Raw genomic sequence first — 23,767 nt, 5'->3', positions numbered from 1 at the left:
GTGCGAATGTCTCCTTGAATGACTCTTTGCTTGATCTAACGCCCCGTGAAAGTTGCAGTGGCAGGGATTTCAAACTTTGCCGAAGAGCAGTGATTCTGAAGGAAGAAAACAGAAATGACCGTTACTTGTCGGGAGCCACAGTTTGACATCACGCAGACCCAAAATGTCTAACTGTGGACCTCAGAAATATCTCTTACACAGCTGTGTAGGATGCACAGCTGATGTTTCTGGGGATGACCACCAAGCTGTCACGACGGAGGCTTGCCATCACAGTAGCCAAATAGACCTGGAACCACAGCTGAAAGTCTTCAGTCTCAAAGTTTTCAAATTCGCCAGCAAGGGCTGTCAAGGTCAGGTTCAAGATGGTGTCTCGTACAGCTGCATTTGTGATGTAGGTGACGTTTCTCTGTAAATAAAAGGATTCATGTTCCAGTCAGTTCAGGAGGACATTTTACCCTTCAGAAATCATTGTGGAAATCGGAGCAAGCTTGGTGACACATCCTTGTACTTTAGTGCACCAGGGGCATCGGCAGCAATTCATTCAAGATGCATATCAGAAATCTATCACTGTGAGTCAAATCCTGGGCCCCTTATTAGCTTCTGCAAAGACTCTTTGAGCCCAGGACAAGTTTTACACAGCCTGTTTGTCAGCCAACTTTCTGGGAAAATATGGCAACCTTAAAAGTTAAGCATTCACCTGCTTGTTGATTTTTGCAAAAGCCTGGAAAAACGGAGTGAGCTGCTCATGACCACGGGACTCTGTCAAGCTTGTGAACACCTTCCTTACGGTCTCTTCCTCCAAAGCGGGGTTGTCTGGATCCAGGATCACCTCAGCCTTCTGGTATGGTGTGAGGGAGTCCACAACTGCCTCCTGATGGCACAAACAAAGAAGATATGTGAATTGCTTTTCTCTTTGACGTGGCAACACCACCCTGGTGTGCAGACTTTCCAAGTTCGGAGTATTGCGCTGCTGTTTTCAAGGAAGACTGATAGTGAAATGTATGACTTACCCCAGAGAGGTTGAAGACTTTGAGGTCAGAGTATGCTATGTATTGGGAAAATGGACCCAGGTTTGCTTCAAGCCATTTGGCATCACTCTGAATTCCCTGCCTGCAAACTAAGGCACGTAGATGGACATTAGCATACATAACATTTAGCAAGCATTATTTTTCATTGACACACATGGAACAAGTTCCAGTTTTCTCCCCAGTGCCATCTCAGCATATTTTATTTCACAATTTCAAGTCCATGGGCAAGCCCATACAAGCGACCACGTAGCGCAGTTTACTCTGTCAGCCCTACCTGGCTTGTTGATGACACCGGCAGATCTTTTCAGGTAGGCCAGCAGAACATCCGCGATTCCTTGTTGTCTATGCAACGGCATTGCAGGGAAAGCTTTGGCCATCCCAAGCACACTGCAAAGGGTGAAAAGAAACATTCTTACGCAGTCCCACGTGCAACGTTTGCATTTTGTACTTTGGTGCAATGGAATCTTGCTTGTTGGTGAAATGCTACTCACACAACACGGTAGTTTGTGCAGTGTATGTTTGAGGTTGCAGTCTTGAGCATCATTGGAGTGAAACTTGGGAGGACAGAAACCAGTTTCAGACAGAACCAACCAAACCAGTCGTATTCCTCGAAGCCCTGGAAATGGGGACTGATGATGGCGAAGGTCTTATTCATTACACGGTCTCTCACAACAGATTGGATATCAGGGACCTGTCGAATCACGACATGAGAGGATTTCAACGCCACACACTTTACGTGTTGCAAGTACACCATGAAGGACACTAGAAAGCATGTAATGCGTCCCCCACAACCGATGTAGAGGTTTACATACATATCTGAGTACTGACTATGCTCGGTTAATAGCTCAGGATTGTCCCTCTTCCCCCAGTGTCAAGAGTAGCCTACCTTTCCGTCTGCTGACAGCCGTGTCAGGTATTCACCCACATTTTCCAGAGCATTGCCCTCCTCGAGTCGCTCAAACACACGGTCGATTTGGTCTGTGTCGTTTGAGGCCCCTGAACTCAGTGTCAACTCTGCCACCTGAGTAGGAGTGAGCACTGACAACGATTCGGCCTGCGAAAGGGGACCAACATCAAATCAAACAGCAGCGATTGCAAAACCATAGGTGAGACATGTCAGTTTAGGAGAAGAATACTACAAGTGCAGTCGCAACTTACACTGGAGAAGTTGGGATTGAGGGCCTGCAAATCCTGCAGGGTTGCCAAACCAGAGAAGCTACCAAGGTTTGACTCTAGCCAAGCTTTGCTGCTGTTGGTAGACGAGACACAGCCAGGATCTGCGAGGAAGACGGAAACAAAGACAGAGGCAGGGTATTACCACCACATGCTATCAAGACGTTACCAAATTGAGCCTGAGCGCCTGCCCTTACCTGATGAGTCATTTCTTGAAAGGAATGGATGGATGAAATGAGTGAAGACTGCTCGTGGTTCTTCTCTGTCCGTGGATACCCTTTGACTGCTGAGTGCCTGGATGCTAAAAATTGACAGAAGGCTTTTAACGTCTATACAACTAGAAAACAGCAGGTTCCTCTGCAATCCTGTTCACAGTGGAGCAATGTCTCGCATATTTACTTACACGGCCTGGTACGTAGGGCAGCTGAAGTTCTTGGAGCTAAGGCAGAATAGGAAGTTGGGGGATGGAGAGGCCAAAAATGGAACAAGCCTTGTCTGGAACCAGAGTTTGACAAAGTCTTCATTCTGCAGCTCTGCCTGGCTGAAGTTCGCAATTCTCACCTCTCCAAGAGCATCGAGAGCATGTGACATGGATGGGTTGCTGATGTTGGGGGCCTACAATGGGAAAAATCATTTAGGTTTCACACAGAATTCACGCAGGGAAAAAACAGTTTTGTGAAATTGTGGCACTGGATTTACCATAACGGCGAATGTGTCAAGAGCATGGCCTAGTGCAGTAGTGGCTTTTTGGAAGAAAAACTTCCAGACCTCCACCGGGTATGTCCTTTGGCTTTCCAGTGAGCATTTCATCAGTGTGGCCAAGTTGCTGGGTGTGAGATTTGTAGCCTTGGAAAAAATAGACAAGAAATAAGGCAGAGACTCTCACAGCTTATGGAGATTTGTCTCTGGATCGTAATATAGCAAAAGCCAACTCTTTCTCTGGGATTCCACAGCTGACATAAAACAATCTTACCGAGGAACAGGCATGCTCAGTGATGGTAAAATTGCACAGGGCTTCAGAGGAATTGCCAGTAGACAGGGTTTGTTTCACTTGTGACCTGAGGTAAACAACAAAAAGAAAACCATTGTCACATTCGTGAGACTGTGTAAAAGAACTTTACCCACGCAAACTCAGCACCGGACAAAACAGTAATTCACCTACCTATCGACTGCAGCACAGATGAGGTCCTCTGTGAAAAGACAATATTCGTGTATCAGATATTGTACCTTCAGAATGTCATTTTATCATCAAAGTTGAAACGCCTGGTATTTTTACAGACTTACCATTGACCGTGGTCTCTTTGCACTGGAGACAAGCAAAGCATAATTGTTAGTCAAGTGGCAAAAGCTACCTAAAGTTAAAGTACCTTAACGTGGCCTCCTTAACAAAGTTAATGTGTCAAACTTGTGTCTGGTCAATTTTGATCCAATATTGTGCAATCCATGTAATACACCCATGGAAATGAACTTACCATGAAGGAAGCTGGAACTGAGCAACCTGTTTGGGAGAAAATTGAAATGAAAGCATGGCATCAATACAGCTATCATCACAGCAGCGGTAATCGTTTTTTCTGAAAACATTTGTCAGCGGAGCATTTTGCCACGTACGTGCGAATGTCTCCTTGAATGACTCTTTGCTTGATCTAACGCCCCGTGAAAGTTGCAGTGGCAGGGATTTCAAACTTTGCCGAAGAGCAGTGATTCTGAAGGAAGAAAACAGAAATGACCGTTACTTGTCGGGAGCCACAGTTTGACATCACGCAGACCCAAAATGTCTAACTGTGGACCTCAGAAATATCTCTTACACAGCTGTGTAGGATGCACAGCTGATGTTTCTGGGGATGACCACCAAGCTGTCACGACGGAGGCTTGCCATCACAGTAGCCAAATAGACCTGGAACCACAGCTGAAAGTCTTCAGTCTCAAAGTTTTCAAATTCGCCAGCAAGGGCTGTCAAGGTCAGGTTCAAGATGGTGTCTCGTACAGCTGCATTTGTGATGTAGGTGACGTTTCTCTGTAAATAAAAGGATTCATGTTCCAGTCAGTTCAGGAGGACATTTTACCCTTCAGAAATCATTGTGGAAATCGGAGCAAGCTTGGTGACACATCCTTGTACTTTAGTGCACCAGGGGCATCGGCAGCAATTCATTCAAGATGCATATCAGAAATCTATCACTGTGAGTCAAATCCTGGGCCCCTTATTAGCTTCTGCAAAGACTCTTTGAGCCCAGGACAAGTTTTACACAGCCTGTTTGTCAGCCAACTTTCTGGGAAAATATGGCAACCTTAAAAGTTAAGCATTCACCTGCTTGTTGATTTTTGCAAAAGCCTGGAAAAACGGAGTGAGCTGCTCATGACCACGGGACTCTGTCAAGCTTGTGAACACCTTCCTTACGGTCTCTTCCTCCAAAGCGGGGTTGTCTGGATCCAGGATCACCTCAGCCTTCTGGTATGGTGTGAGGGAGTCCACAACTGCCTCCTGATGGCACAAACAAAGAAGATATGTGAATTGCTTTTCTCTTTGACGTGGCAACACCACCCTGGTGTGCAGACTTTCCAAGTTCGGAGTATTGCGCTGCTGTTTTCAAGGAAGACTGATAGTGAAATGTATGACTTACCCCAGAGAGGTTGAAGACTTTGAGGTCAGAGTATGCTATGTATTGGGAAAATGGACCCAGGTTTGCTTCAAGCCATTTGGCATCACTCTGAATTCCCTGCCTGCAAACTAAGGCACGTAGATGGACATTAGCATACATAACATTTAGCAAGCATTATTTTTCATTGACACACATGGAACAAGTTCCAGTTTTCTCCCCAGTGCCATCTCAGCATATTTTATTTCACAATTTCAAGTCCATGGGCAAGCCCATACAAGCGACCACGTAGCGCAGTTTACTCTGTCAGCCCTACCTGGCTTGTTGATGACACCGGCAGATCTTTTCAGGTAGGCCAGCAGAACATCCGCGATTCCTTGTTGTCTATGCAACGGCATTGCAGGGAAAGCTTTGGCCATCCCAAGCACACTGCAAAGGGTGAAAAGAAACATTCTTACGCAGTCCCACGTGCAACGTTTGCATTTTGTACTTTGGTGCAATGGAATCTTGCTTGTTGGTGAAATGCTACTCACACAACACGGTAGTTTGTGCAGTGTATGTTTGAGGTTGCAGTCTTGAGCATCATTGGAGTGAAACTTGGGAGGACAGAAACCAGTTTCAGACAGAACCAACCAAACCAGTCGTATTCCTCGAAGCCCTGGAAATGGGGACTGATGATGGCGAAGGTCTTATTCATTACACGGTCTCTCACAACAGATTGGATATCAGGGACCTGTCGAATCACGACATGAGAGGATTTCAACGCCACACACTTTACGTGTTGCAAGTACACCATGAAGGACACTAGAAAGCATGTAATGCGTCCCCCACAACCGATGTAGAGGTTTACATACATATGTGAGTACTGACTATGCTCGGTTAATAGCTCAGGATTGTCCCTCTTCCCCCAGTGTCAAGAGTAGCCTACCTTTCCGTCTGCTGACAGCCGTGTCAGGTATTCACCCACATTTTCCAGAGCATTGCCCTCCTCGAGTCGCTCAAACACACGGTCGATTTGGTCTGTGTCGTTTGAGGCCCCTGAACTCAGTGTCAACTCTGCCACCTGAGTAGGAGTGAGCACTGACAACGATTCGGCCTGCGAAAGGGGACCAACATCAAATCAAACAGCAGCGATTGCAAAACCATAGGTGAGACATGTCAGTTTAGGAGAAGAATACTACAAGTGCAGTCGCAACTTACACTGGAGAAGTTGGGATTGAGGGCCTGCAAATCCTGCAGGGTTGCCAAACCAGAGAAGCTACCAAGGTTTGACTCTAGCCAAGCTTTGCTGCTGTTGGTAGACGAGACACAGCCAGGATCTGCGAGGAAGACGGAAACAAAGACAGAGGCAGGGTATTACCACCACATGCTATCAAGACGTTACCAAATTGAGCCTGAGCGCCTGCCCTTACCTGATGAGTCATTTCTTGAAAGGAATGGATGGATGAAATGAGTGAAGACTGCTCGTGGTTCTTCTCTGTCCGTGGATACCCTTTGACTGCTGAGTGCCTGGATGCTAAAAATTGACAGAAGGCTTTTAACGTCTATACAACTAGAAAACAGCAGGTTCCTCTGCAATCCTGTTCACAGTGGAGCAATGTCTCGCATATTTACTTACACGGCCTGGTACGTAGGGCAGCTGAAGTTCTTGGAGCTAAGGCAGAATAGGAAGTTGGGGGATGGAGAGGCCAAAAATGGAACAAGCCTTGTCTGGAACCAGAGTTTGACAAAGTCTTCATTCTGCAGCTCTGCCTGGCTGAAGTTCGCAATTCTCACCTCTCCAAGAGCATCGAGAGCATGTGACATGGATGGGTTGCTGATGTTGGGGGCCTACAATGGGAAAAATCATTTAGGTTTCACACAGAATTCACGCAGGGAAAAAACAGTTTTGTGAAATTGTGGCACTGGATTTACCATAACGGCGAATGTGTCAAGAGCATGGCCTAGTGCAGTAGTGGCTTTTTGGAAGAAAAACTTCCAGACCTCCACCGGGTATGTCCTTTGGCTTTCCAGTGAGCATTTCATCAGTGTGGCCAAGTTGCTGGGTGTGAGATTTGTAGCCTTGGAAAAAATAGACAAGAAATAAGGCAGAGACTCTCACAGCTTATGGAGATTTGTCTCTGGATCGTAATATAGCAAAAGCCAACTCTTTCTCTGGGATTCCACAGCTGACATAAAACAATCTTACCGAGGAACAGGCATGCTCAGTGATGGTAAAATTGCACAGGGCTTCAGAGGAATTGCCAGTAGACAGGGTTTGTTTCACTTGTGACCTGAGGTAAACAACAAAAAGAAAACCATTGTCACATTCGTGAGACTGTGTAAAAGAACTTTACCCACGCAAACTCAGCACCGGACAAAACAGTAATTCACCTACCTATCGACTGCAGCACAGATGAGGTCCTCTGTGAAAAGACAATATTCGTGTATCAGATATTGTACCTTCAGAATGTCATTTTATCATCAAAGTTGAAACGCCTGGTATTTTTACAGACTTACCATTGACCGTGGTCTCTTTGCACTGGAGACAAGCAAAGCATAATTGTTAGTCAAGTGGCAAAAGCTACCTAAAGTTAAAGTACCTTAACGTGGCCTCCTTAACAAAGTTAATGTGTCAAACTTGTGTCTGGTCAATTTTGATCCAATATTGTGCAATCCATGTAATACACCCATGGAAATGAACTTACCATGAAGGAAGCTGGAACTGAGCAACCTGTTTGGGAGAAAATTGAAATGAAAGCATGGCATCAATACAGCTATCATCACAGCAGCGGTAATCGTTTTTTCTGAAAACATTTGTCAGCGGAGCATTTTGCCACGTACGTGCGAATGTCTCCTTGAATGACTCTTTGCTTGATCTAACGCCCCGTGAAAGTTGCAGTGGCAGGGATTTCAAACTTTGCCGAAGAGCAGTGATTCTGAAGGAAGAAAACAGAAATGACCGTTACTTGTCGGGAGCCACAGTTTGACATCACGCAGACCCAAAATGTCTAACTGTGGACCTCAGAAATATCTCTTACACAGCTGTGTAGGATGCACAGCTGATGTTTCTGGGGATGACCACCAAGCTGTCACGACGGAGGCTTGCCATCACAGTAGCCAAATAGACCTGGAACCACAGCTGAAAGTCTTCAGTCTCAAAGTTTTCAAATTCGCCAGCAAGGGCTGTCAAGGTCAGGTTCAAGATGGTGTCTCGTACAGCTGCATTTGTGATGTAGGTGACGTTTCTCTGTAAATAAAAGGATTCATGTTCCAGTCAGTTCAGGAGGACATTTTACCCTTCAGAAATCATTGTGGAAATCGGAGCAAGCTTGGTGACACATCCTTGTACTTTAGTGCACCAGGGGCATCGGCAGCAATTCATTCAAGATGCATATCAGAAATCTATCACTGTGAGTCAAATCCTGGGCCCCTTATTAGCTTCTGCAAAGACTCTTTGAGCCCAGGACAAGTTTTACACAGCCTGTTTGTCAGCCAACTTTCTGGGAAAATATGGCAACCTTAAAAGTTAAGCATTCACCTGCTTGTTGATTTTTGCAAAAGCCTGGAAAAACGGAGTGAGCTGCTCATGACCACGGGACTCTGTCAAGCTTGTGAACACCTTCCTTACGGTCTCTTCCTCCAAAGCGGGGTTGTCTGGATCCAGGATCACCTCAGCCTTCTGGTATGGTGTGAGGGAGTCCACAACTGCCTCCTGATGGCACAAACAAAGAAGATATGTGAATTGCTTTTCTCTTTGACGTGGCAACACCACCCTGGTGTGCAGACTTTCCAAGTTCGGAGTATTGCGCTGCTGTTTTCAAGGAAGACTGATAGTGAAATGTATGACTTACCCCAGAGAGGTTGAAGACTTTGAGGTCAGAGTATGCTATGTATTGGGAAAATGGACCCAGGTTTGCTTCAAGCCATTTGGCATCACTCTGAATTCCCTGCCTGCAAACTAAGGCACGTAGATGGACATTAGCATACATAACATTTAGCAAGCATTATTTTTCATTGACACACATGGAACAAGTTCCAGTTTTCTCCCCAGTGCCATCTCAGCATATTTTATTTCACAATTTCAAGTCCATGGGCAAGCCCATACAAGCGACCACGTAGCGCAGTTTACTCTGTCAGCCCTACCTGGCTTGTTGATGACACCGGCAGATCTTTTCAGGTAGGCCAGCAGAACATCCGCGATTCCTTGTTGTCTATGCAACGGCATTGCAGGGAAAGCTTTGGCCATCCCAAGCACACTGCAAAGGGTGAAAAGAAACATTCTTACGCAGTCCCACGTGCAACGTTTGCATTTTGTACTTTGGTGCAATGGAATCTTGCTTGTTGGTGAAATGCTACTCACACAACACGGTAGTTTGTGCAGTGTATGTTTGAGGTTGCAGTCTTGAGCATCATTGGAGTGAAACTTGGGAGGACAGAAACCAGTTTCAGACAGAACCAACCAAACCAGTCGTATTCCTCGAAGCCCTGGAAATGGGGACTGATGATGGCGAAGGTCTTATTCATTACACGGTCTCTCACAACAGATTGGATATCAGGGACCTGTCGAATCACGACATGAGAGGATTTCAACGCCACACACTTTACGTGTTGCAAGTACACCATGAAGGACACTAGAAAGCATGTAATGCGTCCCCCACAACCGATGTAGAGGTTTACATACATATCTGAGTACTGACTATGCTCGGTTAATAGCTCAGGATTGTCCCTCTTCCCCCAGTGTCAAGAGTAGCCTACCTTTCCGTCTGCTGACAGCCGTGTCAGGTATTCACCCACATTTTCCAGAGCATTGCCCTCCTCGAGTCGCTCAAACACACGGTCGATTTGGTCTGTGTCGTTTGAGGCCCCTGAACTCAGTGTCAACTCTGCCACCTGAGTAGGAGTGAGCACTGACAACGATTCGGCCTGCGAAAGGGGACCAACATCAAATCAAACAGCAGCGATTGCAAAACCATAGGTGAGACATGTCAGTTTAGGAGAAGAATACTACAAGTGCAGTCGCAACTTACACTGGAGAAGTTGGGATTGAGGGCCTGCAAATCCTGCAGGGTTGCCAAACCAGAGAAGCTACCAAGGTTTGACTCTAGCCAAGCTTTGCTGCTGTTGGTAGACGAGACACAGCCAGGATCTGCGAGGAAGACGGAAACAAAGACAGAGGCAGGGTATTACCACCACATGCTATCAAGACGTTACCAAATTGAGCCTGAGCGCCTGCCCTTACCTGATGAGTCATTTCTTGAAAGGAATGGATGGATGAAATGAGTGAAGACTGCTCGTGGTTCTTCTCTGTCCGTGGATACCCTTTGACTGCTGAGTGCCTGGATGCTAAAAATTGACAGAAGGCTTTTAACGTCTATACAACTAGAAAACAGCAGGTTCCTCTGCAATCCTGTTCACAGTGGAGCAATGTCTCGCATATTTACTTACACGGCCTGGTACGTAGGGCAGCTGAAGTTCTTGGAGCTAAGGCAGAATAGGAAGTTGGGGGATGGAGAGGCCAAAAATGGAACAAGCCTTGTCTGGAACCAGAGTTTGACAAAGTCTTCATTCTGCAGCTCTGCCTGGCTGAAGTTCGCAATTCTCACCTCTCCAAGAGCATCAAGAGCATGTGACATGGATGGGTTGCTGATGTTGGGGGCCTACAATGGGAAAAATCATTTAGGTTTCACACAGAATTCACGCAGGGAAAAAACAGTTTTGTGAAATTGTGGCACTGGATTTACCATAACGGCGAATGTGTCAAGAGCATGGCCTAGTGCAGTAGTGGCTTTTTGGAAGAAAAACTTCCAGACCTCCACCGGGTATGTCCTTTGGCTTTCCAGTGAGCATTTCATCAGTGTGGCCAAGTTGCTGGGTGTGAGATTTGTAGCCTTGGAAAAAATAGACAAGAAATAAGGCAGAGACTCTCACAGCTTATGGAGATTTGTCTCTGGATCGTAATATAGCAAAAGCCAACTCTTTCTCTGGGATTCCACAGCTGACATAAAACAATCTTACCGAGGAACAGGCATGCTCAGTGATGGTAAAATTGCACAGGGCTTCAGAGGAATTGCCAGTAGACAGGGTTTGTTTCACTTGTGACCTGAGGTAAACAACAAAAAGAAAACCATTGTCACATTCGTGAGACTGTGTAAAAGAACTTTACCCACGCAAACTCAGCACCGGACAAAACAGTAATTCACCTACCTATCGACTGCAGCACAGATGAGGTCCTCTGTGAAAAGACAATATTCGTGTATCAGATATTGTACCTTCAGAATGTCATTTTATCATCAAAGTTGAAACGCCTGGTATTTTTACAGACTTACCATTGACCGTGGTCTCTTTGCACTGGAGACAAGCAAAGCATAATTGTTAGTCAAGTGGCAAAAGCTACCTAAAGTTAAAGTACCTTAACGTGGCCTCCTTAACAAAGTTAATGTGTCAAACTTGTGTCTGGTCAATTTTGATCCAATATTGTGCAATCCATGTAATACACCCATGGAAATGAACTTACCATGAAGGAAGCTGGAACTGAGCAACCTGTTTGGGAGAAAATTGAAATGAAAGCATGGCATCAATACAGCTATCATCACAGCAGCGGTAATCGTTTTTTCTGAAAACATTTGTCAGCGGAGCATTTTGCCACGTACGTGCGAATGTCTCCTTGAATGACTCTTTGCTTGATCTAACGCCCCGTGAAAGTTGCAGTGGCAGGGATTTCAAACTTTGCCGAAGAGCAGTGATTCTGAAGGAAGAAAACAGAAATGACCGTTACTTGTCGGGAGCCACAGTTTGACATCACGCAGACCCAAAATGTCTAACTGTGGACCTCAGAAATATCTCTTACACAGCTGTGTAGGATGCACAGCTGATGTTTCTGGGGATGACCACCAAGCTGTCACGACGGAGGCTTGCCATCACAGTAGCCAAATAGACCTGGAACCACAGCTGAAAGTCTTCAGTCTCAAAGTTTTCAAATTCGCCAGCAAGGGCTGTCAAGGTCAGGTTCAAGATGGTGTCTCGTACAGCTGCATTTGTGATGTAGGTGACGTTTCTCTGTAAATAAAAGGATTCATGTTCCAGTCAGTTCAGGAGGACATTTTACCCTTCAGAAATCATTGTGGAAATCGGAGCAAGCTTGGTGACACATCCTTGTACTTTAGTGCACCAGGGGCATCGGCAGCAATTCATTCAAGATGCATATCAGAAATCTATCACTGTGAGTCAAATCCTGGGCCCCTTATTAGCTTCTGCAAAGACTCTTTGAGCCCAGGACAAGTTTTACACAGCCTGTTTGTCAGCCAACTTTCTGGGAAAATATGGCAACCTTAAAAGTTAAGCATTCACCTGCTTGTTGATTTTTGCAAAAGCCTGGAAAAACGGAGTGAGCTGCTCATGACCACGGGACTCTGTCAAGCTTGTGAACACCTTCCTTACGGTCTCTTCCTCCAAAGCGGGGTTGTCTGGATCCAGGATCACCTCAGCCTTCTGGTATGGTGTGAGGGAGTCCACAACTGCCTCCTGATGGCACAAACAAAGAAGATATGTGAATTGCTTTTCTCTTTGACGTGGCAACACCACCCTGGTGTGCAGACTTTCCAAGTTCGGAGTATTGCGCTGCTGTTTTCAAGGAAGACTGATAGTGAAATGTATGACTTACCCCAGAGAGGTTGAAGACTTTGAGGTCAGAGTATGCTATGTATTGGGAAAATGGACCCAGGTTTGCTTCAAGCCATTTGGCATCACTCTGAATTCCCTGCCTGCAAACTAAGGCACGTAGATGGACATTAGCATACATAACATTTAGCAAGCATTATTTTTCATTGACACACATGGAACAAGTTCCAGTTTTCTCCCCAGTGCCATCTCAGCATATTTTATTTCACAATTTCAAGTCCATGGGCAAGCCCATACAAGCGACCACGTAGCGCAGTTTACTCTGTCAGCCCTACCTGGCTTGTTGATGACACCGGCAGATCTTTTCAGGTAGGCCAGCAGAACATCCGCGATTCCTTGTTGTCTATGCAACGGCATTGCAGGGAAAGCTTTGGCCATCCCAAGCACACTGCAAAGGGTGAAAAGAAACATTCTTACGCAGTCCCACGTGCAACGTTTGCATTTTGTACTTTGGTGCAATGGAATCTTGCTTGTTGGTGAAATGCTACTCACACAACACGGTAGTTTGTGCAGTGTATGTTTGAGGTTGCAGTCTTGAGCATCATTGGAGTGAAACTTGGGAGGACAGAAACCAGTTTCAGACAGAACCAACCAAACCAGTCGTATTCCTCGAAGCCCTGGAAATGGGGACTGATGATGGCGAAGGTCTTATTCATTACACGGTCTCTCACAACAGATTGGATATCAGGGACCTGTCGAATCACGACATGAGAGGATTTCAACGCCACACACTTTACGTGTTGCAAGTACACCATGAAGGACACTAGAAAGCATGTAATGCGTCCCCCACAACCGATGTAGAGGTTTACATACATATCTGAGTACTGACTATGCTCGGTTAATAGCTCAGGATTGTCCCTCTTCCCCCAGTGTCAAGAGTAGCCTACCTTTCCGTCTGCTGACAGCCGTGTCAGGTATTCACCCACATTTTCCAGAGCATTGCCCTCCTCGAGTCGCTCAAACACACGGTCGATTTGGTCTGTGTCGTTTGAGGCCCCTGAACTCAGTGTCAACTCTGCCACCTGAGTAGGAGTGAGCACTGACAACGATTCGGCCTGCGAAAGGGGACCAACATCAAATCAAACAGCAGCGATTGCAAAACCATAGGTGAGACATGTCAGTTTAGGAGAAGAATACTACAAGTGCAGTCGCAACTTACACTGGAGAAGTTGGGATTGAGGGCCTGCAAATCCTGCAGGGTTGCCAAACCAGAGAAGCTACCAAGGTTTGACTCTAGCCAAGCTTTGCTGCTGTTGGTAGACGAGACACAGCCAGGATCTGCGAGGAAGACGGAAACAAAGACAGAGGCAGGGTATTACCAACACATGCTATCAAGATGTTACCAAATTGAGCCTGAGCGCCTGCCCTTACCTGATGAGTCATTTCTTGAAAGGAATGGATGGATGAAATGAGTGAAGACTGCTCGTGGTTCTTCTCTGTCCGTGGATACCCTTTGACTGCTGAGTGCCTGGATGCTAAAAATTGACAGAAGGCTTTTAACGTCTATACAACTAGAAAACAGCAGGTTCCTCTGCAATCCTGTTCACAGTGGAGCAATGTCTCGCATATTTACTTACACGGCCTGGTACGTAGGGCAGCTGAAGTTCTTGGAGCTAAGGCAGAACAGGAAGTTGGGGGATGGAGAGGCCAAAAATGGAACAAGCCTTGTCTGGAACCAGAGTTTGACAAAGTCTTCATTCTGCAGCTCTGCCTGGCTGAAGTTCGCAATTCTCACCTCTCCAAGAGCATCGAGAGCATGTGACATGGATGGGTTGCTGATGTTGGGGGCCTACAATGGGAAAAATCATTTAGGTTTCACACAGAATTCACGCAGGGAAAAAACAGTTTTGTGAAATTGTGGCACTGGATTTACCATAACGGCGAATGTGTCAAGAGCATGGCCTAGTGCAGTAGTGGCTTTTTGGAAGAAAAACTTCCAGACCTCCACCGGGTATGTCCTTTGGCTTTCCAGTGAGCATTTCATCAGTGTGGCCAAGTTGCTGGGTGTGAGATTTGTAGCCTTGGAAAAAATAGACAAGAAATAAGGCAGAGACTCTCACAGCTTATGGAGATTTGTCTCTGGATCGTAATATAGCAAAAGCCAACTCTTTCTCTGGGATTCCACAGCTGACATAAAACAATCTTACCGAGGAACAGGCATGCTCAGTGATGGTAAAATTGCACAGGGCTTCAGAGGAATTGCCAGTAGACAGGGTTTGTTTCACTTGTGACCTGAGGTAAACAACAAAAAGAAAACCATTGTCACATTCGTGAGACTGTGTAAAAGAACTTTACCCACGCAAACTCAGCACCGGACAAAACAGTAATTCACCTACCTATCGACTGCAGCACAGATGAGGTCCTCTGTGAAAAGACAATATTCGTGTATCAGATATTGTACCTTCAGAATGTCATTTTATCATCAAAGTTGAAACGCCTGGTATTTTTACAGACTTACCATTGACCGTGGTCTCTTTGCACTGGAGACAAGCAAAGCATAATTGTTAGTCAAGTGGCAAAAGCTACCTAAAGTTAAAGTACCTTAACGTGGCCTCCTTAACAAAGTTAATGTGTCAAACTTGTGTCTGGTCAATTTTGATCCAATATTGTGCAATCCATGTAATACACCCATGGAAATGAACTTACCATGAAGGAAGCTGGAACTGAGCAACCTGTTTGGGAGAAAATTGAAATGAAAGCATGGCATCAATACAGCTATCATCACAGCAGCGGTAATCGTTTTTTCTGAAAACATTTGTCAGCGGAGCATTTTGCCACGTACGTGCGAATGTCTCCTTGAATGACTCTTTGCTTGATCTAACGCCCCGTGAAAGTTGCAGTGGCAGGGATTTCAAACTTTGCCGAAGAGCAGTGATTCTGAAGGAAGAAAACAGAAATGACCGTTACTTGTCGGGAGCCACAGTTTGACATCACGCAGACCCAAAATGTCTAACTGTGGACCTCAGAAATATCTCTTACACAGCTGTGTAGGATGCACAGCTGATGTTTCTGGGGATGACCACCAAGCTGTCACGACGGAGGCTTGCCATCACAGTAGCCAAATAGACCTGGAACCACAGCTGAAAGTCTTCAGTCTCAAAGTTTTCAAATTCGCCAGCAAGGGCTGTCAAGGTCAGGTTCAAGATGGTGTCTCGTACAGCTGCATTTGTGATGTAGGTGACGTTTCTCTGTAAATAAAAGGATTCATGTTCCAGTCAGTTCAGGAGGACATTTTACCCTTCTGAAATCATTGTGGAAATCGGAGCAAGCTTGGTGACACATCCTTGTACTTTAGTGCACCAGGGGCATGACTCAAGGCGCCATCGGCAGCAATTCATTCAAGATGCATATCAGAAATCTATCACTGTGAGTCAAATCCTGGGCCCCTTATTAGCTTCTGCAAAGACTCTTTGAGCCCAGGACAAGTTTTACACAGCCTGTTTGTCAGCCAACTTTCTGGGAAAATATGGCAACCTTAAAAGTTAAGCATTCACCTGCTTGTTGATTTTTGCAAAAGCCTGGAAAAACGGAGTGAGCTGCTCATGACCACGGGACTCTGTCAAGCTTGTGAACACCTTCCTTACGGTCTCTTCCTCCAAAGCGGGGTTGTCTGGATCCAGGATCACCTCAGCCTTCTGGTATGGTGTGAGGGAGTCCACAACTGCCTCCTGATGGCACAAACAAAGAAGATATGTGAATTGCTTTTCTCTTTGACGTGGCAACACCACCCTGGTGTGCAGACTTTCCAAGTTCGGAGTATTGCGCTGCTGTTTTCAAGGAAGACTGATAGTGAAATGTATGACTTACCCCAGAGAGGTTGAAGACTTTGAGGTCAGAGTATGCTATGTATTGGGAAAATGGACCCAGGTTTGCTTCAAGCCATTTGGCATCACTCTGAATTCCCTGCCTGCAAACTAAGGCACGTAGATGGACATTAGCATACATAACATTTAGCAAGCATTATTTTTCATTGACACACATGGAACAAGTTCCAGTTTTCTCCCCAGTGCCATCTCAGCATATTTTATTTCACAATTTCAAGTCCATGGGCAAGCCCATACAAGCGACCACGTAGCGCAGTTTACTCTGTCAGCCCTACCTGGCTTGTTGATGACACCGGCCGATCTTTTCAGGTAGGCCAGCAGAACATCCGCGATTCCTTGTTGTCTATGCAACGGCATTGCAGGGAAAGCTTTGGCCATCCCAAGCACACTGCAAAGGGTGAAAAGAAACATTCTTACGCAGTCCCACGTGCAACGTTTGCATTTTGTACTTTGGTGCAATGGAATCTTGCTTGTTGGTGAAATGCTACTCACACAACACGGTAGTTTGTGCAGTGTATGTTTGAGGTTGCAGTCTTGAGCATCATTGGAGTGAAACTTGGGAGGACAGAAACCAGTTTCAGACAGAACCAACCAAACCAGTCGTATTCCTCGAAGCCCTGGAAATGGGGACTGATGATGGCGAAGGTCTTATTCATTACACGGTCTCTCACAACAGATTGGATATCAGGGACCTGTCGAATCACGACATGAGAGGATTTCAACGCCACACACTTTACGTGTTGCAAGTACACCATGAAGGACACTAGAAAGCATGTAATGCGTCCCCCACAACCGATGTAGAGGTTTACATACATATCTGAGTACTGACTATGCTCGGTTAATAGCTCAGGATTGTCCCTCTTCCCCCAGTGTCAAGAGTAGCCTACCTTTCCGTCTGCTGACAGCCGTGTCAGGTATTCACCCACATTTTCCAGAGCATTGCCCTCCTCGAGTCGCTCAAACACACGGTCGATTTGGTCTGTGTCGTTTGAGGCCCCTGAACTCAGTGTCAACTCTGCCACCTGAGTAGGAGTGAGCACTGACAACGATTCGGCCTGCGAAAGGGGACCAACATCAAATCAAACAGCAGCGATTGCAAAACCATAGGTGAGACATGTCAGTTTAGGAGAAGAATACTACAAGTGCAGTCGCAACTTACACTGGAGAAGTTGGGATTGAGGGCCTGCAAATCCTGCAGGGTTGCCAAACCAGAGAAGCTACCAAGGTTTGACTCTAGCCAAGCTTTGCTGCTGTTGGTAGACGAGACACAGCCAGGATCTGCGAGGAAGACGGAAACAAAGACAGAGGCAGGGTATTACCACCACATGCTATCAAGACGTTACCAAATTGAGCCTGAGCGCCTGCCCTTACCTGATGAGTCATTTCTTGAAAGGAATGGATGGATGAAATGAGTGAAGACTGCTCGTGGTTCTTCTCTGTCCGTGGATACCCTTTGACTGCTGAGTGCCTGGATGCTAAAAATTGACAGAAGGCTTTTAACGTCTATACAACTAGAAAACAGCAGGTTCCTCTGCAATCCTGTTCACAGTGGAGCAATGTCTCGCATATTTACTTACACGGCCTGGTACGTAGGGCAGCTGAAGTTCTTGGAGCTAAGGCAGAATAGGAAGTTGGGGGATGGAGAGGCCAAAAATGGAACAAGCCTTGTCTGGAACCAGAGTTTGACAAAGTCTTCATTCTGCAGCTCTGCCTGGCTGAAGTTCGCAATTCTCACCTCTCCAAGAGCATCGAGAGCATGTGACATGGATGGGTTGCTGATGTTGGGGGCCTACAATGGGAAAAATCATTTAGGTTTCACACAGAATTCACGCAGGGAAAAAACAGTTTTGTGAAATTGTGGCACTGGATTTACCATAACGGCGAATGTGTCAAGAGCATGGCCTAGTGCAGTAGTGGCTTTTTGGAAGAAAAACTTCCAGACCTCCACCGGGTATGTCCTTTGGCTTTCCAGTGAGCATTTCATCAGTGTGGCCAAGTTGCTGGGTGTGAGATTTGTAGCCTTGGAAAAAATAGACAAGAAATAAGGCAGAGACTCTCACAGCTTATGGAGATTTGTCTCTGGATCGTAATATAGCAAAAGCCAACTCTTTCTCTGGGATTCCACAGCTGACATAAAACAATCTTACCGAGGAACAGGCATGCTCAGTGATGGTAAAATTGCACAGGGCTTCAGAGGAATTGCCAGTAGACAGGGTTTGTTTCACTTGTGACCTGAGGTAAACAACAAAAAGAAAACCATTGTCACATTCGTGAGACTGTGTAAAAGAACTTTACCCACGCAAACTCAGCACCGGACAAAACAGTAATTCACCTACCTATCGACTGCAGCACAGATGAGGTCCTCTGTGAAAAGACAATATTCGTGTATCAGATATTGTACCTTCAGAATGTCATTTTATCATCAAAGTTGAAACGCCTGGTATTTTTACAGACTTACCATTGACCGTGGTCTCTTTGCACTGGAGACAAGCAAAGCATAATTGTTAGTCAAGTGGCAAAAGCTACCTAAAGTTAAAGTACCTTAACGTGGCCTCCTTAACAAAGTTAATGTGTCAAACTTGTGTCTGGTCAATTTTGATCCAATATTGTGCAATCCATGTAATACACCCATGGAAATGAACTTACCATGAAGGAAGCTGGAACTGAGCAACCTGTTTGGGAGAAAATTGAAATGAAAGCATGGCATCAATACAGCTATCATCACAGCAGCGGTAATCGTTTTTTCTGAAAACATTTGTCAGCGGAGCATTTTGCCACGTACGTGCAAATGTCTCCTTGAATGACTCTTTGCTTGATCTAACGCCCCGTGAAAGTTGCAGTGGCAGGGATTTCAAACTTTGCCGAAGAGCAGTGATTCTGAAGGAAGAAAACAGAAATGACCGTTACTTGTCGGGAGCCACAGTTTGACATCACGCAGACCCAAAATGTCTAACTGTGGACCTCAGAAATATCTCTTACACAGCTGTGTAGGATGCACAGCTGATGTTTCTGGGGATGACCACCAAGCTGTCACGACGGAGGCTTGCCATCACAGTAGCCAAATAGACCTGGAACCACAGCTGAAAGTCTTCAGTCTCAAAGTTTTCAAATTCGCCAGCAAGGGCTGTCAAGGTCAGGTTCAAGATGGTGTCTCGTACAGCTGCATTTGTGATGTAGGTGACGTTTCTCTGTAAATAAAAGGATTCATGTTCCAGTCAGTTCAGGAGGACATTTTACCCTTCTGAAATCATTGTGGAAATCGGAGCAAGCTTGGTGACACATCCTTGTACTTTAGTGCACCAGGGGCATCGGCAGCAATTCATTCAAGATGCATATCAGAAATCTATCACTGTGAGTCAAATCCTGGGCCCCTTATTAGCTTCTGCAAAGACTCTTTGAGCCCAGGACAAGTTTTACACAGCCTGTTTGTCAGCCAACTTTCTGGGAAAATATGGCAACCTTAAAAGTTAAGCATTCACCTGCTTGTTGATTTTTGCAAAAGCCTGGAAAAACGGAGTGAGCTGCTCATGACCACGGGACTCTGTCAAGCTTGTGAACACCTTCCTTACGGTCTCTTCCTCCAAAGCGGGGTTGTCTGGATCCAGGATCACCTCAGCCTTCTGGTATGGTGTGAGGGAGTCCACAACTGCCTCCTGATGGCACAAACAAAGAAGATATGTGAATTGCTTTTCTCTTTGACGTGGCAAAACCACCCTGGTGTGCAGACTTTCCAAGTTCGGAGTATTGCGCTGCTGTTTTCAAGGAAGACTGATAGTGAAATGTATGACTTACCCCAGAGAGGTTGAAGACTTTGAGGTCAGAGTATGCTATGTATTGGGAAAATGGACCCAGGTTTGCTTCAAGCCATTTGGCATCACTCTGAATTCCCTGCCTGCAAACTAAGGCACGTAGATGGACATTAGCATACATAACATTTAGCAAGCATTATTTTTCATTGACACACATGGAACAAGTTCCAGTTTTCTCCCCAGTGCCATCTCAGCATATTTTATTTCACAATTTCAAGTCCATGGGCAAGCCCATACAAGCGACCACGTAGCGCAGTTTACTCTGTCAGCCCTACCTGGCTTGTTGATGACACCGGCAGATCTTTTCAGGTAGGCCAGCAGAACATCCGCGATTCCTTGTTGTCTATGCAACGGCATTGCAGGGAAAGCTTTGGCCATCCCAAGCACACTGCAAAGGGTGAAAAGAAACATTCTTACGCAGTCCCACGTGCAACGTTTGCATTTTGTACTTTGGTGCAATGGAATCTTGCTTGTTGGTGAAATGCTACTCACACAACACGGTAGTTTGTGCAGTGTATGTTTGAGGTTGCAGTCTTGAGCATCATTGGAGTGAAACTTGGGAGGACAGAAACCAGTTTCAGACAGAACCAACCAAACCAGTCGTCTTCCTCGAAGCCCTGGAAATGGGGACTGATGATGGCGAAGGTCTTATTCATTACACGGTCTCTCACAACAGATTGGATATCAGGGACCTGTCGAATCACGACATGAGAGGATTTCAACGCCACACACTTTACGTGTTGCCAGTACACCATGACGGACACTAGAAAGCATGTAATGCATCCCCCACAACCGATGTAGAGGTTTACATACATATCTGAGTACTGACTATGCTCGGTTAATAGCTCAGGATTGTCCCTCTTCCCCCAGTGTCAAGAGTAGCCTACCTTTCCGTCTGCTGACAGCCGTGTCAGGTATTCACCCACATTTTCCAGAGCATTGCCCTCCTCGAGTCGCTCAAACACACGGTCGATTTGGTCTGTGTCGTTTGAGGCCCCTGAACTCAGTGTCAACTCTGCCACCTGAGTAGGAGTGAGCACTGACAACGATTCGGCCTGCGAAAGGGGACCAACATCAAATCAAACAGCAGCGATTGCAAAACCATAGGTGAGACATGTCAGTTTAGGAGAAGAATACTACAAGTGCAGTCGCAACTTACACTGGAGAAGTTGGGATTGAGGGCCTGCAAATCCTGCAGGGTTGCCAAACCAGAGAAGCTACCAAGGTTTGACTCTAGCCAAGCTTTGCTGCTGTTGGTAGACGAGACACAGCCAGGATCTGCGAGGAAGACGGAAACAAAGACAGAGGCAGGGTATTACCACCACATGCTATCAAGACGTTACCAAATTGAGCCTGAGCGCCTGCCCTTACCTGATGAGTCATTTCTTGAAAGGAATGGATGGATGAAATGAGTGAAGACTGCTCGTGGTTCTTCTCTGTCCGTGGATACCCTTTGACTGCTGAGTGCCTGGATGCTAAAAATTGACAGAAGGCTTTTAACGTCTATACAACTAGAAAACAGCAGGTTCCTCTGCAATCCTGTTCACAGTGGAGCAATGTCTCGCATATTTACTTACACGGCCTGGTACGTAGGGCAGCTGAAGTTCTTGGAGCTAAGGCAGAATAGGAAGTTGGGGGATGGAGAGGCCAAAAATGGAACAAGCCTTGTCTGGAACCAGAGTTTGACAAAGTCTTCATTCTGCAGCTCTGCCTGGCTGAAGTTCGCAATTCTCACCTCTCCAAGAGCATCGAGAGCATGTGACATGGATGGGTTGCTGATGTTGGGGGCCTACAATGGGAAAAATCATTTAGGTTTCACACAGAATTCACGCAGGGAAAAAACAGTTTTGTGAAATTGTGGCACTGGATTTACCATAACGGCGAATGTGTCAAGAGCATGGCCTAGTGCAGTAGTGGCTTTTTGGAAGAAAAACTTCCAGACCTCCACCGGGTATGTCCTTTGGCTTTCCAGTGAGCATTTCATCAGTGTGGCCAAGTTGCTGGGTGTGAGATTTGTAGCCTTGGAAAAAATAGACAAGAAATAAGGCAGAGACTCTCACAGCTTATGGAGATTTGTCTCTGGATCGTAATATAGCAAAAGCCAACTCTTTCTCTGGGATTCCACAGCTGACATAAAACAATCTTACCGAGGAACAGGCATGCTCAGTGATGGTAAAATTGCACAGGGCTTCAGAGGAATTGCCAGTAGACAGGGTTTGTTTCACTTGTGACCTGAGGTAAACAACAAAAAGAAAACCATTGTCACATTCGTGAGACTGTGTAAAAGAACTTTACCCACGCAAACTCAGCACCGGACAAAACAGTAATTCACCTACCTATCGACTGCAGCACAGATGAGGTCCTCTGTGAAAAGACAATATTCGTGTATCAGATATTGTACCTTCAGAATGTCATTTTATCATCAAAGTTGAAACGCCTGGTATTTTTACAGACTTACCATTGACCGTGGTCTCTTTGCACTGGAGACAAGCAAAGCATAATTGTTAGTCAAGTGGCAAAAGCTACCTAAAGTTAAAGTACCTTAACGTGGCCTCCTTAACAAAGTTAATGTGTCAAACTTGTGTCTGGTCAATTTTGATCCAATATTGTGTAATCCATGTAATACACCCATGGAAATGAACTTACCATGAAGGAAGCTGGAACTGAGCAACCTGTTTGGGAGAAAATTGAAATGAAAGCATGGCATCAATACAGCTATCATCACAGCAGCGGTAATCGTTTTTCCTGAAAACATTTGTCAGCGGAGCATTTTGCCACGTACGTGCGAATGTCTCCTTGAATGACTCTTTGCTTGATCTAACGCCCCGTGAAAGTTGCAGTGGCAGGGATTTCAAACTTTGCCGAAGAGCAGTGATTCTGAAGGAAGAAAACAGAAATGACCGTTACTTGTCGGGAGCCACAGTTTGACATCACGCAGACCCAAAATGTCTAACTGTGGACCTCAGAAATATCTCTTACACAGCTGTGTAGGATGCACAGCTGATGTTTCTGGGGATGACCACCAAGCTGTCACGACGGAGGCTTGCCATCACAGTAGCCAAATAGACCTGGAACCACAGCTGAAAGTCTTCAGTCTCAAAGTTTTCAAATTCGCCAGCAAGGGCTGTCAAGGTCAGGTTCAAGATGGTGTCTCGTACAGCTGCATTTGTGATGTAGGTGACGTTTCTCTGTAAATAAAAGGATTCATGTTCCAGTCAGTTCAGGAGGACATTTTACCCTTCTGAAATCATTGTGGAAATCGGAGCAAGCTTGGTGACACATCCTTGTACTTTAGTGCACCAGGGGCATCGGCAGCAATTCATTCAAGATGCATATCAGAAATCTATCACTGTGAGTCAAATCCTGGGCCCCTTATTAGCTTCTGCAAAGACTCTTTGAAGTTTTACATGGCCTGTTTGTCACCCAACTTTCTGGGAAAATTTGGCAACCTTAAAAGTTAAGCATTCACCTGCTTGTTGATGTTTGCAAAAGCCTGGAAAAACGGAGTGAGCTGCTCATGACCACGGGACTCTGTCAAGCTTGTGAACACCTTCCTTACAGTCTCTTCCTCCAAAGCGGGATTGTCTGGATCCAGGATCACCTCAGCCTTCTGGTTTGGTGAGAGTAGTTCCAACACCTCTTCCTGTGACAACGTTAAATTTGTTTTCACTCAGACAATC

The sequence above is a fragment of the Enoplosus armatus genome, chromosome 15 (genome assembly GCF_043641665.1).
Source record: "Enoplosus armatus isolate fEnoArm2 chromosome 15, fEnoArm2.hap1, whole genome shotgun sequence".
NCBI classification, from domain to species: Eukaryota; Metazoa; Chordata; class Actinopteri; order Centrarchiformes; family Enoplosidae; genus Enoplosus; species Enoplosus armatus.
This window is presented reverse-complemented; position numbering follows the sequence as displayed.